The sequence below is a fragment of the Hyperoodon ampullatus genome, assembly GCF_949752795.1.
Source record: "Hyperoodon ampullatus genome assembly, chromosome: 2".
NCBI lineage: Eukaryota > Metazoa > Chordata > Mammalia > Artiodactyla > Ziphiidae > Hyperoodon > Hyperoodon ampullatus.
Genome location: NC_136915.1, coordinates 102118630 through 102133205, shown reverse-complemented (window position 1 = coordinate 102133205; position 14576 = coordinate 102118630). Strand labels below are relative to the sequence as shown.

At 40.0% G+C, this 14576-nt stretch overlaps 1 protein-coding gene across 2 annotated transcripts in view; it reads left to right on the top strand.

The window, feature by feature from the left end:
- The window catches only part of TRIM33 (tripartite motif containing 33), a gene marked incomplete at its 5' end in the record, with an annotated part of 158656 nt that overhangs the window by 85936 nt on the left and 58144 nt on the right, over positions 1-14576 (top strand). The window lies entirely within an intron of this gene.

Genomic DNA, 14576 nt, shown 5'->3' with positions numbered 1-14576 from the left:
TTGCTTATCAAGAAATATTATAAAAAGTTCTTGTAAAATTATTTTTCCTAAAGCAAGTATTTATTCTATAATTTTGTTAGCTTTTTAAAATTATCAGTTTTGTGTTTTATGTCTTGGAGCAAGATATATTTTTGATAAATTATTTAATGGTTTCCATATTCATATTTAACTGTTTTATGGATATTTGTTGAAAATGTATCAGTACATGGATTTGGGTTGCAAGAATGGAGTTATATTATTTCTTTGTATGCAATGCCTCTGGTTCAAATACACTTTTTTTCAAGTGTTCTGTGGTATTTAGGCTCTGGGCTGTTGTCTTAAAAGGTGATATTTCCATGGGTGTGGCTAAGTGATACCCATTTTAACATCAAAGCATAAATATACTGCTTTCATATTGGATCTACAGTTTGTAGAAAAACTAGGGATTTATAAGCATCTAAGTAGCATAATTACTAATTCATTAATACATAGCTTTGTCTTTCAACCTTCTTTTACCCTCAGGATACAATAGTATTCACTTACCACCAGCCTGTTACATCTGAACTGTTCTGGAAAGTACTGAAATTTCTAGTCAGATGTTAAGTTTGATTAACCATACTTAAATATTTGTTGTTTAACTCTAGGATGTCTTAGACCTTTTAGTTCATTAGAGCCATTGGAATTTTTTGGAATCCTCTAAAAGAAGGGGATACATTAATTCTGTTTACTAACAAGTATTGCATCTGTAGTTTGTGCCAGGCAGTTTTCCTAATGGTGCATGTTTGTTTAATTCACACCAACCACCCATACAGTGTTGGTACTGATATCCTGACTGTTTTAAAGGTGAGCGAGAGTTCTCACAGAAAGCTTTAGTAATCTGTACAAGGTGTCCCCATAAGTGGTAGAGTCAGGATTTGAACACAGGCATTTGGACTCCAGATCTATTTTAGTCCATATGCTCATTCCTCCCATGTGGTATTCAGAATATAGAATACAGTGTATGGAATCTTTCAAACTTGACCTCATAGAGGTAATGCTCTTTTTTCTTTTCCAAGGCACCTCTTACTGTTTTACAGAACATTTGTGTAGAAATGCTACTTTAAACTTTCGTATCCTTTGTTACAAAATGTCTCATCTTACCTATGAATTGGCTCATGTTGTGCTTGAGGTGACTAAATCTTGTGAATGCCTTCACCTGAGGTCCAAATCTTACTCTTGTCTTGTAATCTCAGTAAGACATTAAATTACTTTCTCACAGCTGCAGTCAGATCTTTGAGCGTTTAGATTTCTTATGGCTTTTTACATTGATGGTGCGAAACAGAAAGAATAGGAACATGGTATCCTTTATCCTGTGAACGAATAGCTTCAGCCACTCCTCTCAAAGTTTAACCATGATCCATTCTTCCCTTTCCTTCACCACTTTCCTTTACTACTCATATCCAAGTCCTAATTACCTCTTGAATGTTCTTCCCTTTTCTTTCGTTTGTTCACACTGTAATTTTCCTGGATAGACTGGTGGAACCAATGGCATTGGACTTAAAAGCCTAGGTTCCTGTTACCATAGCACATTTACAACTAGTCTCCCTGTTTTGAGTTTTATATTGTCAACTTCATTCTGTCCACGTTGCTGTCAGTATCATTTGGCTAACATGTAGTTAAACCCCACTCACCCCACCCCCTTTAAAAACACTCTTCAAAGATACCCCATAGTCAAAGTTTAAAGTGTTCATTATTAAGTCTTACCAGATTCTTTCTCTTTATCATCTGTACAAAAGTTAGGAAACAGTCCACAAGACCACCCTCTCTTCTAATACCAGCTGCAGAGTTCAATAAAAACCCAAACACAGGGGATAACAGCATGCAGTCCACCTCATTAATATGATTTGTTATTACTTATACCGTCTTCAGTTAGAGTGGTGGCCTTGTAAACAGGATGCTTTCTGTTCACCTTGGAACCACCATCCATAAACCAAGCAGCTCTTTGTTAGCTAATAGACTTTATAGAGCACCACCTATGTGATCATAGCATTCAGCAGCTCCTCCGGTGATTCAAAAGTTATATTTAGAGGAAAAGAGGCCAGCTACCTGCTCATAAATACAACAAATACTTCGTTGCATCCTCCTGGTTGCATGTTCCTGCACAGACCATCTCTGTTTATGTGGAATGCTTCTGGGCCTTCCCTTCCTCATTAGAGTGTTCCCCTGTCACCCAAGACATTATGAGTATTTCAGGTTTCATGGTTATTTTGTGTCCTTCAGTCATAGAGTCAGTCTCAGTGCCGAATGGCAAGCTAGTAATTTTCTCTTAAATGACATAAATTTTACCATGGTATCCAGAATTTCTCTGGTCCAAAATCCTGGTGGGTCTCTGCTGAGTGGCACTGAGAGGTTTTTGCCATAAGTTTCAATCTGTGTAGGTACGTGTTGCTCACACTTCCAAAATCATGTCCGAGTGTGGATCACAGGGTCCCAAAAGCATGAGAAAGACTGCTTTTTGCAGTTCAGACATGGCCTGCCTTTGTTCAGGCCCCTGTTCAAATATGACCTTCTTTTGGGTAGTTGTATTGATTGGTGCTGGTAATATTCCCAGATATGGAGTGTGTGTTCTTTAAAATTCAAATATACCAACCAAATGTTGGCTTCTTGTTTAGTTCTAGGGATAGGTGGCAGAAGCAGTTTATTTTTTTTCACCTGTGGAATGTCATGGGTGGCTCCTGCCTAGGTTATTCCTAAGAATTTCACCAGTTTGGACAGGTCCTTGGACCTTTGCTATATTTAGCAGGAGCTTGTGGTGGTCATGTGTGTCGCAATTGCATCTGAGTCAGTCTTACCTTCATCTTTAGTTTCTGATATTATCATGAAATTAATATAGTATATTTTTACACTCAGGACCTGCATCAAGTCTAAATCTCTTCTAAACAAATCATACCAGTGAGCTGGTGAATTGAAATAACCCTGTGGCAGTCTAGTAAACATAAATTAGGGTCCTTCCACATCAAGGAAAATTGCTGTTGGCTCTTTTTCAGAGTTAGAAAAAAAAATTTGCATGTTCAGTCACTGAGTGCCACTCTTTTTTAGTCTGCTGTGTATATTTTTTGTATTGTTGAAACCATATCAAGGACTGCTGATGCTATGGTGGCACTACTTTATTCAAACTTTAATAGTCTGCTGTTACTCTTGATGAAACATTTACTTTTTTTCACAGGCTACACATGGTTATTGTACAAAGAATTCATTGGTACTAGCACTCCAGCTTCTAATTTGTCATTAAAGTTGTAATCTCATTTTATCCATTAGGTATCCTATACTGTCTCAGGTCTACAACTTCTGTGGACTTGGACAGTTTTGTTTTTTTAAAAAAATATTTATGTATGTATGTATTTTGCTGTGCCGGGTCTTAGTCGTGGCACGTGGGATCTTCAAGTTGCGACATGCGGGAATCTTCAAGTTGCAGCATGCGGGATCTTTAGTAGCGGCATGCAAACTCTTAGTTGCGGCATGTGGGATCTAGGTCCTTACCCAGGGATCGAACCCGGGCCCCCTGCATTGGGAGCGTGGAGTCTTAGCCACCAGACCACCAGGGGAGTCCGTGGACTTGGACAGTTTTAGTGGTTTCCATGTACCATGTCTAATCAAGACTCACCTGAAGGTGAACCTGTATGTCTTCTGTTTTACAGTACCAGTCAGACATAATATCCATTCCAGTGACATAGTCACATAAAGGAGAGATGTAACTACTTCACATAAAGTCTGTTCATATATTCCAACCTTCATCACCTTAATCCTATCAACCATCCCTCTCCTCCCAATCTAACCTTAGCTCCCATTAGGTCTTCAGCAGGTTTTAGAATCATAGCACATTGGGCTCCCATGTCAGGGAGTCCCGGAAATGTCTCTTATCCACCCCCTGGCTGTTTTACCCACACAAGTGCATATTGCCTTGTGTTTTCCAGCTGGGGTTTGAGCCAGAAGACCCTGGCCTCTCCTTCAGTTTTCAGGTTGATTGATCCATGGATTCGTTGCTCCAGGCAGTACAAGGTCAGGTTTCTCATTGTCATCTTTGCCCTCCAGCTTTTAAAATTTCTTCATGCTGGGGTAAATACAACAGTTGTTTAATACCCTTTAATGTTGGGGACCAGCAGTGGCTCCCATTGGTCCACCCAACCTCCAAGAGTGCTACATTAAGACCTTTGTTTCAACCCCATCATTGTCTGCCTTATTCACCACCTTCCCCCCCCTCCCTTTTTAACAGCCACCTAAAGATTTCCATCCTGCTGGGGTAAATCCCTTGACTCTCCTCTTTGTCTTTCCCTATTTTCTCATGAATCACTAGTTTTCTTAACATCTGTAAGGCCCATAAAGCTGAGACAAATCTAATGAGGCTTCTCAGATTATTGCTAGGTTTTGCAGCAGTAAAATTACATGGGGGTGCCCATGTACAAGGGTCCCCCTTAATCACATTATTTACCTTGACCTTAGTAGGAGACATACTCAGTAGATGAACATCCTGCTCTGCATAATGCTAATCCTCAGTAGACGAACATCCTGCTCTGCATAATGCTAATCTGGCATGGCTTGCATAAGAAGCATATCAACCAGTTCTTCTGGGGAGTTCTATTTGGCATTTAAAGGAGAAGGACAATCACCTGTCTGAGAGTAAAAAAAACCTCACAGGGGCTTTTATCCAGTCCACCAAGCTAGCTGTCCCCTCAGGAATCACCTGCTGTGTGTCTAGATTATGTATAGCCATCTGTGGTTCCATAGTGAGCTGTGGGTCCTGCATCAGCTCAAACATTGCTGTTCTATTCTGCAGCATTCAAAATCAACAATACTGCCTCTAAGTAATCAGTCACTCTTACAATATTTTAGTAAAGGTTTTTTTCAGGAAGCATACAATGTCAATCCACAAAATGAGATAATTCCTTAGCATTGTAAACTCTGGTTTCATTAGTTTCTTGATTTTGTCTTTCCTCAACCCAGACTACTTTGTGACTGGAAGTCACAGAGGTGCTGTCTATTTTCCCAGCGTTAAGTTTTCCCTTTGGAATGGCTCTGAGGCTAGTGGCTGTAGCTCAGACTGGCTGAAATCTAAACTTTGCCCAGTGTCAGGATCTGTCCCAATACACTCTTCATTTTAGCTGCTACAGATAACAATAACCAAGGAATTGTTTAATTACCTTGTTTCTTACTAGTTTGCATTTCCTTGTTTATCCAGGGAGTCAACTCCTAGGGAGTTGGAGCAACAGTTTCTAAGTTCTTTGCGTTGGTAACTTTTACCTCTAATAACTGCAGCTGTAGTTCCATACCATGAGTGACTAGATAGTCATCCAGGAATCAAAGGTTCATAACCCTTGTCATCTTTTCCTTCCTCTTCCCAACCAAAAGTTTCAATGAGTCAGGATGGTTCTAGTGAATCTCACTTTTGAGGCCAACTATGAAGTTAGGGAACAATTCACAGGTCCTCCCTCACTTCTGACACCAACTGCAGAATTTGGGGATCCCCAAAACCATTTGTGCTTTTTTTTTTAAATTTATCTTATTCATTCTCACTTCTGACATCAGTTGCAAGTTCAGGATTTCTTAAGACTACCCTCAGATTCAGTAATTTCTTAGAACTCACTGAAAGATGTATACTGACAGTTAACATTTATTACAGTGAAAGGATACAGATTAAAATCATCCAAGGGAAAGACATGGAGCAGAGTAGTCTAGGAGAGTTCTAAATGTGGAACTTACAATTGTGTCTTCTCAGTGGAATTCTTTTTTTTTGTTTAATATTTATTTATTCATCCATTTATTTTGGCTGCGCTGAGTCCCAGCTGCGGCACATGGGATCTTCAGTTGTGGCATGCCAACCCTTAGCTGCGGCATGCGTGCAAGGTCTAGTTCCCTGACCAGGGATCGAACATGGGACTCCAGTGCTGGGAGCAGGGAGTCCCACCCACTGGACCACCAGGGAAGCCCCCTCAGTGGAATTCTTAATGTAGTTAACTCCTCCTAGCAATGATATGTGACAGCATGAAGAGAATATTGCCAACCAAGGAGGCTTGCATGAGCCTTGGTGTCCAGAATTTTTTTTGGAACTCTGTCACGTAGATGTAGTTCACTGGCCACATGATTGACTGGTTTCCAGCCCCTCCTGAGGTTGAGCTGATACTGTGTGACCTGAACACCCTACCATAAATCATATCATTAGCATATGGCCCAAGTAAACAAAGATACTTTTGTCGGACAGTACATTTCAAGGGCTTAGAGACCCCTCCCAGCTGCTGAGGGCAAAGGCCAGACTTCTCTTGGGGCAAGGTTAGATTCTTTAGTACACAATCTGTTATCTCCTATTTGCACTCTTACAGTAGGTAACCCCCTGTCTTAAACTTCTCTGCCTTTACAAATGCTATTTCTTTTTTTTTTTTTGGCGGTACTCGGGCCTCTCACTGTTGTGGCCTCTCCCGTTGCGGAGTGCAGCATGTGGGATCTTCCCGGAACGAGGCACGAACCCGTGTCCCCTGCATCGGCAGGCAGACTCTCAACCACTGCGCCACCAGGGAAGCCCACAAATGCTATTTCTTAACTTACAGAACACTGTCAGGAGAACTACTTCTAAAAGCCAGTTTACTTCTGTGCCTTGTCTTCCCTAACACTTTCGTTCCATCTTACCCACCCCGTTTCCCTGTCTGGACTTCAGGCCTTTTAGGGCTAGTTCTTGAAGGGGCTTAGCTTCTCACATGCTTATTGATCAGTGACTCTTCTTGAGTCACTCACACAATTATGATAATATATATTTTCTTAGAAAATCCCACCAGTCAGTAGAGGTTTTAAAAACATACTTTTGGGCTTCCCTGATGGTGCAGTGGTTAAGAATCCACCTGCCACTGCAGGGGACACGGGTTCGAGCCCTGGTCTGGGAAGATCCCACATGCTGCGGAGCAACTAAGCCCGTGCGCCACAACTACTGAGCCTGCGCTCTAGGGCCCGCGAGCCACAACTACTGAGCCCGTGAGCCACAGCTACTGAAGCCCACGCGCCTAGAGCCTGTCACAACAAGAGAAGCCACCACAATGAGAAGCCCATGCACCACAACAAACAGTAGCCCCTGCTCGCTGCAACTAGAGAAAGCCCACGTACAGCAATGAAGACCCAACGCAGCCAAAAATAAATAAATTAAATAAATAAATAATTTTTTAAAAAAAGCCATTAAGAAAAGTTAAAAAATAAATAAAAAATAAATTAAAACATACTTGCTTAGAAGTAGACCATAAAGATTTTACAAAAGTCTGTGTTTCTATCTCTTTCTTGTTTATAATGTTGAATAGCTGAGTTTATTTCCTTATTCTTTATTAGCCTAGCCATAGATTTGAGCCTCTTTATTGGTCATTTTATTTTATTTTTTTAAGATTTTTTTGTTGTGGACAATTTTAAAAGTCATTACTGAATTTGTTACAATATTGCTCTGTTTTATATTTTGGTTTTTTGGCTGCGAGGCATGTGGGATCTTAGCTCCCTGACCAGGGATCGAACCTGCACCCCCTACATTGAAAGGTGAATTCTTAACCACTGGACCTAGGGAAGTCCCTATTGGTCATTTTAGTGATCCAGTTTTTGAAATTGTTTATTCTTTTTTAAAATATTCTAACTCTCACAGTTCTCTTTTATTTTTATTCTTTGCTTAGCTTGATTTCGTTGTATTTCTTTTAGGTTCTTATGTTGAATCTTGACTGTATCAAAAAGATGTGAATTTTTCATTTATTTATTTATCTATCTATCTATCGCTGCATTGGGTCTCATTGCTGCACGCGGGCTTTCTCTAGTTGTGGCGAGTGGGGGCTACTCTTCGTTGCAGTGCCTGGGCTTCTTATTGCAGTGGCTTCTCTTGTTGCAGAGCACAGGCTCTAGGTGCACAGGCTTCAGTAGTTGTGGCACGTGGGCTCAGTAGTTGTGGCGCACGGGCTTAGTTGCTCCGTGGTATGTGGGATCTTCCCAGACCAGGGTTCAAACCTGTGTCCCCTGCATTGGCAGGAGGATTCTTAACCACTGAGCCACCAGGGAAACCTGTGAAATTTTCTTTGATTAAAATTTAGCCTCATTCCAGAATCATTATTGACTTACCTACTCTATTTAAGAATTTTGGGTCCCCTGCCATCCACCCACCCTTTTAAAGGTGATTGTTGCATAGTATAGTGATACAGATAATGAACTTTGGTGTGTGTGTGTGAGTATATATCATCAAATGGAGAAAATGTAGTACCTTCCTTATAAGATGGCTATGAGGATTGAGTTGAGAATGGTACCTGTAAAGTGCTTAACACAGTAAGGGCTCAATAATAGTCTGTTACATTTCATTTATTTGTGGCCATGCTGGGGGGCTTGTGGGAATTCCCCAACCAGGGATTGAACCTGGACCCTCAGCAGTGAAAGCCCTGAGTCCTAACTACTGGACCACCAGGGAATTCCCTATTTTTTTTGTTTTTAAAAAAAACACTTTATTGAGATCTTTGGTTTTCTTTATGGCCTCATAAGTTGTTTTCAAAAAGGAAAACATCTATAGAACTTTATGAAATTTTGTACCTCAAAGCACTTCATGGTTTCTAGCTAAACCATGGCATTATCCCTCCTCCTTCTAGTAATTCTCTTCACAGTACATGAATAAAAAATGTATAGACTTATAAAGGACAAGAATGAGAGAAGAGACACCAATGTAGGTTTCAGTTAATTTTTCAAAACCAGGGAAATGGATTGAATATTTGTTGGATCTGATAATTTACCTAGTAGAGTTGAGCCAACTACAACCCAAGGGCATGCAAATGAGATATAAAGGAAGCTACTTGATTTATTTCCCAGAAACCTATGGTGGCTCAGGATCTAGAGGTGATAGGTATCACAAAAGTTGGGCTTATTCTCTGGATAAGTAAAATCAGAGGCCCTGGACGTGGGGATATTAGGTCTAGATTGAAGGTGGGGATAAGGTACTTGGCTGAAATTGGGGAGATTAAAGGATCAATCTGCACACTAAACTGTGAGACGTTCACTTACCTCGACTTGCTTCCAGATTGCCAGTAGTGAACTTTTCCATTTCACTATTCTTCCCTACTCTGCTTTCTGGAATTAGAGGCTTTGTCACTCTCTGGAGAAAGTGAATAATTAGAAGAGGCCTCCTAATGTTGCCATTTGGGGTTCATTTCTGATGAAAAAGATTGCCTTACAGTGAAGCCCATCAGTTCATAAGTTCTGCTCTCTCTCTCTCACACATGATTGTGAGCAGTTTTAAAGTATATTTAGGGACTTTCTTGGTCATCCAGTGGCTAAGACTCCCCATTCCCAGTGCGGGGGGCCTGGGTTTGATCCCTGATCAGGAAACTAGATCCCACATGCCTCAACTAAGAGTTTGCATGTCGAAACGAAGATCCCGTGTGCCACATCTAAGACCCATTGCAGCCAAATAAATAAGTAAATAAGTAAATACTAAAATATTAAAGTATATTTAAATATAAAAGGATATGAATGGATGGAAGGATCATCTGACATTTGATGAGAGCCACTATCATATGCCATCCATTGTGGCATAGTTGAGAATTCTCAACTTCTCTCTCTCATTGTCTGGCTTCAAATATAGAGACTGTAAAATCTAAGTATTTCCTTTCTCAGCATTCCTGGTGTTAGGGTACCTCTGATCCACAGTTTATGCCCCCAAAATAGAAACAGAATTCTGTTTAGAGGGTGATTTTCAGAAAGTTTTTACCTTCCTGACAAAAGGGACAGATGTTGCTGGTGTCATCCATCTTGCTCCTTTTTCCTTCCTTGAATTTGAATGTGATGCCTGGAATTCTGACACCATTATATACCATGAGGATAAAGCCAGGATTATCTCAGTGATTCTAATTTTGATGTTGTTAAACTAACACCATCAACTGCCTACATTTGGTCTTGTTATATGAGCCACTATTAGTCCCTACAGCTGTACATGTTTCTGATTGACACAGCTGCCCACATGAAAGGACATAACATAATACAAGGGCAAAAGGAAGTGTGAAATAAAAATTATGATGTTCTGAAAAATGGCAAGCTACTGGTCACAAATTAAGGATAGAATCTCCACAAAAGGAGTAATTAAAAGGACTTCCCCAGAGGTCAGGTGATTAAGACTCCACGCTTCTGCTTCTACTTCAGGGGGTGCAGGTCCGATCCCTGGTCGGGTTTGATGCCTGTTCCGGGAGCTAAGATCCCACAAGCCGAGCAATGTGGCACCCCCCCCCCCCCCCGCCCAAAAAAAATTAAAATAAGAAAATGCTCTTGGAAGTATGATAGGTGAAAAAAATCAGTAGGTTTGGTAGATAAATTCTATTTAGTCTCCTAGAAAATAAGATTTTAAAAAGACTTAAAAATTACAGGAGATCAACTGCCAGTTAGTACAAATTATAGAAAAAGAAATGAAAGAAATTATCAAATAAATAATACAAGAAATTCTCCTACGAACCTAGAATTGCCCATCTGAAATGACCCATTTAGTGCTCAGTATGCTGATAGTAAAAGGCTTCTATCAAAGCTGTGTATTATCATCATAAAATGATGATATGCTATGGGTTAAAATGAAGATCAACAGAGTTTCCAAAGAATCAAAGTAGGTTACCTGCAATGAAATGGAAATCTAAATATGATCTTTAAAAATAGCAATACTAGGAGGTAGAAGATGCTGGAAATGTAACTTCAAAAGTTGGGGGGGTGATAAAAAAATTTTTTTAAAAGTTGTGGGGTGAGAGGGAAAGATTTTCAACCTAGAATTCTATATCTAAACTTAGTCAGTGTGAGAGTAAGCTGTAGACATTTTTCAGCATGCAAGGATTCAGAAACTGCCTCCCATACACCTCTTTCTGGAGAGCTGTTAGAGAATGTGATCCACAGAAATGTTAATAAACCAAGAAAGTGAATGGGAATGCCCAGAATGACAGCTGTGCAGGAGCTAGTTTAGACTGAAGCATGAGGACTAAGGACCCCATTAAAGATGTCTCCAGGAAAAAAATGGAACCACTTCTATTAAGTTTGTTATATTAGGTCATTTGAAAAATAATATTGACAAGTTTTTAACATACCTGATGGAACATGAGAAACATTAGGAATCAGTACATTGAGAATTAAGTCAATTGCAAAAAAAAAAGTTCAAGAAAAGAAATTACTCTTATTATACTCCTTGGCTCATCAGTGGACAATGTTTACAATCATTTATTAATTCAACAAATAGTTGCATGCTTATTGAGTGCCAGGCATGGTATATTTCAGTGAACAAAGTCAAGTCACTGTCCCCAAGGACTTAATTTTTCATGGTAGAGTCAAACAAATAGTGAATATATCAGGTGGTAATTGTCATAGAGAAAAATAAAGCTGGGAATTTGGAACAGAGCATGTGAGCCTGCAGGTTTGTAGGTTTTTATTTTAAATTAGGGTGGTTTCAAAAGGCTTCGGTGATGAAGTGGGATTTGAGTAGAGACTGAAGGAAGAATGGGAGCAGGCTTTGCTTAAATTTGGTAGTGAGGAACATGCTTCAGGTAGAGAGAAAGCAAGTGCAAAGGGCCAGAGATAGTAGCATATTTGACATCTTTGAGTGACTGTATGCTCTGAGTGCAGTTAACAAGGAGAAGATTGCTATCAGATGAGTTCAGGGGCAGGAAGGGCCAAATTATCCAGTGATTTGTAAGTTATGGTAAGAGTGTTGCTTTTTACTCCGAGTCACATGCTCAGTCTTTTGAGCAGTGGAATAATTTGACTGATTGTTTTAAAAGGATCGCACTTGCTCTAGTGAGGAGAGATTAAAGAAAGAGCAAGGACAGAATCACGAGCTTAAGTTAGGAGGTTGTTCTCAATAATTTTGGCAAGAAATAATGGTGGTTTAGACTAACACTGGAGATATAAAGATATAATCCAGTCCTAAGTATATTTTGAACTTGGATTTGATGCCTGAAAAAGATAATGTGGATTTGCTGATATATGGGTTGTATGAGTTACCAATAACACCAGGAGTTTTGGCTTTCAGTTTACCAAGAGTAATGGAAGATTAGGATTGAATTTACTGAGGTGTGGAAGACTGTGGGAAGACATGGTTTGTTAGGTGTATTTAGGGAGTTGATAGTTAAGTTTTGGCCATATTAAATTTGAGATCTTGTAGTAATATAAACACTGACTATTTTATGATAAAATCAGATTGGGCTTGATAGAAGTAGGGAGGATGGTGGTATGTGTTGAATTCTTAACTGTGTTTAATTGGTAAAGCTATATAATAAAGGCCTATCATTTTGGAAGGCATCCCATAGACCTTCTGCCCCCATCATCACAGATGGAGAAGGTCCTCACACTTAGTGTACCTTCTCAGAACTTCTCTGTTCCCTTCACTCTGTCATCATGAGGCAAGATGTAACATATACATTTGGAGTGAGTTTGCGTCTCCCGAAATGAGGGTCATGACTAAACCCTCACATTCTAAGACCACACAATTCTGACTCTTCTATCCTCATCTGGAGTGAAGATGTGGTTGACTTGCTAGAACTAGAATTTCTTCTCCATTAACAGATTAAAAGAGAAAGCCCTAGGCCCCACCCCTGTTTACCACCAATATTTGCAATTTCTCCATTATTATCTGCTTTAAATCTGCTAGGACTAATATTATTATGTTCTTTATCCCTATTTGTCATCCAAGAAAAGCCCCACACTCCCAGGTCTCCCCTCATCTGCCATGCTTTAACTCCCATAAGGCTCCCACGTGGCAGTTTCTGCTACTTTGTTCTCTGTGATTCATGGTTTGTCATCAGCAGGATTTCTATATCCTCAACCTCCTTTTTGATCCCTTTCTGTACCTCCTTTGCTATAATGGAAACAGGGCTCTAGGACATTGCTTCCTCTGCAGTCTTTTTAACTGGTGGCTGGTTTTTTTGTTTGTTTGTTTGTTTTTTTGCGGTACGTGGGCCTCTCACTGTTGTGGCCTCTCCCGTTGCGGAGCATAGGCTCCGGACCGCAGGCTCAGCAGCCATGGCTCATGGGCCCAGCCGCTCCGCGGCATGTGGGATCTTCCCGGACTGGGGCATGAACCCGTGTCCCCTGCATCGGCAGGAGCACTCTCAACCACTGGGCCACCAGGGAAGCCCCATGGCTGTTTTTTCTTTGACATCCCATGTATTACTAGGCCTGGAGATATGAGGTAGGTCTTCTCTTTGCTATTTTTTAGACCATTCTTCCTCCTTCCTCCCTGAAAAATCTCTAAATGTTAATCTCAAGTGCCATCATTCTTGTCCCTCATTGATACTGTCACATAAAACCCTTGGGTCATTCCACTTTATCTCTTACAGACTTTAGTTCCTAACTCAGTGGCAATCTGTGGTATTCTATTATTGTCTTAATTCCTGGCAATTTTAATATACTTAGATTTGATCCTTCTGACACTCTGGTCTTTGTTTTTTGAACTCCTTTCTAAGGTTTATGCCCTCTACATTGCCACTCACACCTGAGACCATATACCAGACCTTGGCATTTCCAATAATTATGTTCAGTTTTAAGCATTCCTCTTTGTAAACACATATCCCATCATTCTAGCTCATTCTGCTCAGTACCAGACTTTAGCAGTTATTCACCGTACAGTGACTTATTTTAATCCATTGATTGTACTACCCTTTCACTTTACCTCATTTCTTTATGTTCTCACTTAACCAATTTTCAGTTTAATTTAATGGCTAATCATTTTCACTCCCTTGCTTTTAGCCTTGACTCCCATATCCCACTTGGTTGAACTCCCTTGGCAAAACCACCATCCTGATTAAATTCAACTTCCATCATGCTTCGCTTATGCAGTGGAATATCACAGGAGAAAAAACACATAATGACACCAGCTGGTCTCACTCTCAATTCATGACCACTTAACCTCAGATAGACCCTAATGTTGCCTGGCAATCGTACTGTGCATTCACACCTTTTCTGTCTTAAATGTCCAACTTTCACCCTCTATTCTCACTCCCAAATATTCGTATTGCTTCCTACTTTATTGAGAAAAATGAAACAATCAAAACAGTACTTGTGCAGACTCCCTCTACCACATTTACTTTTTTGCAAACACTTGTACCCACATTTTTACAATTCTGTCTTATCTTAATTAAACTCTCTTCCTCTATAAAGCCAGTTGCTCCAATTAATACACACTTAGATTCCATCTCATTTTATGTAGGTGGGGACATTGCTTCAACAGTTTGGCCTTTTCTCTGCCGGTTTCAGTTTTTTCAGTCTCTAGCAGTCACTCCCATCAGTATTTCAATATTCTGCTATTTTTTCTTCCATCTTTAAAATGAAGGAAAACACAAGACTTTCTCTTTAACCTACTTTTAACCTGCTAGCAATGGCCCCTGTTGCTCTTTGCAGCAAAACTTTTTGAAAGTATTGCTTATAATCATGGTCTCCATTTTCTCCTGTCCCATTCTCTTAAATATACATGTTTGACTATCAGCATTCTCCCAACAGTGTTCTTTTCAAGGTCACCAATAACCATTGCATTACTAAACCTAAAGGTCATTTCTCAGTCATCATCTTAATACCTTATATATTAGCAACATTTGACATGGCTGATCATT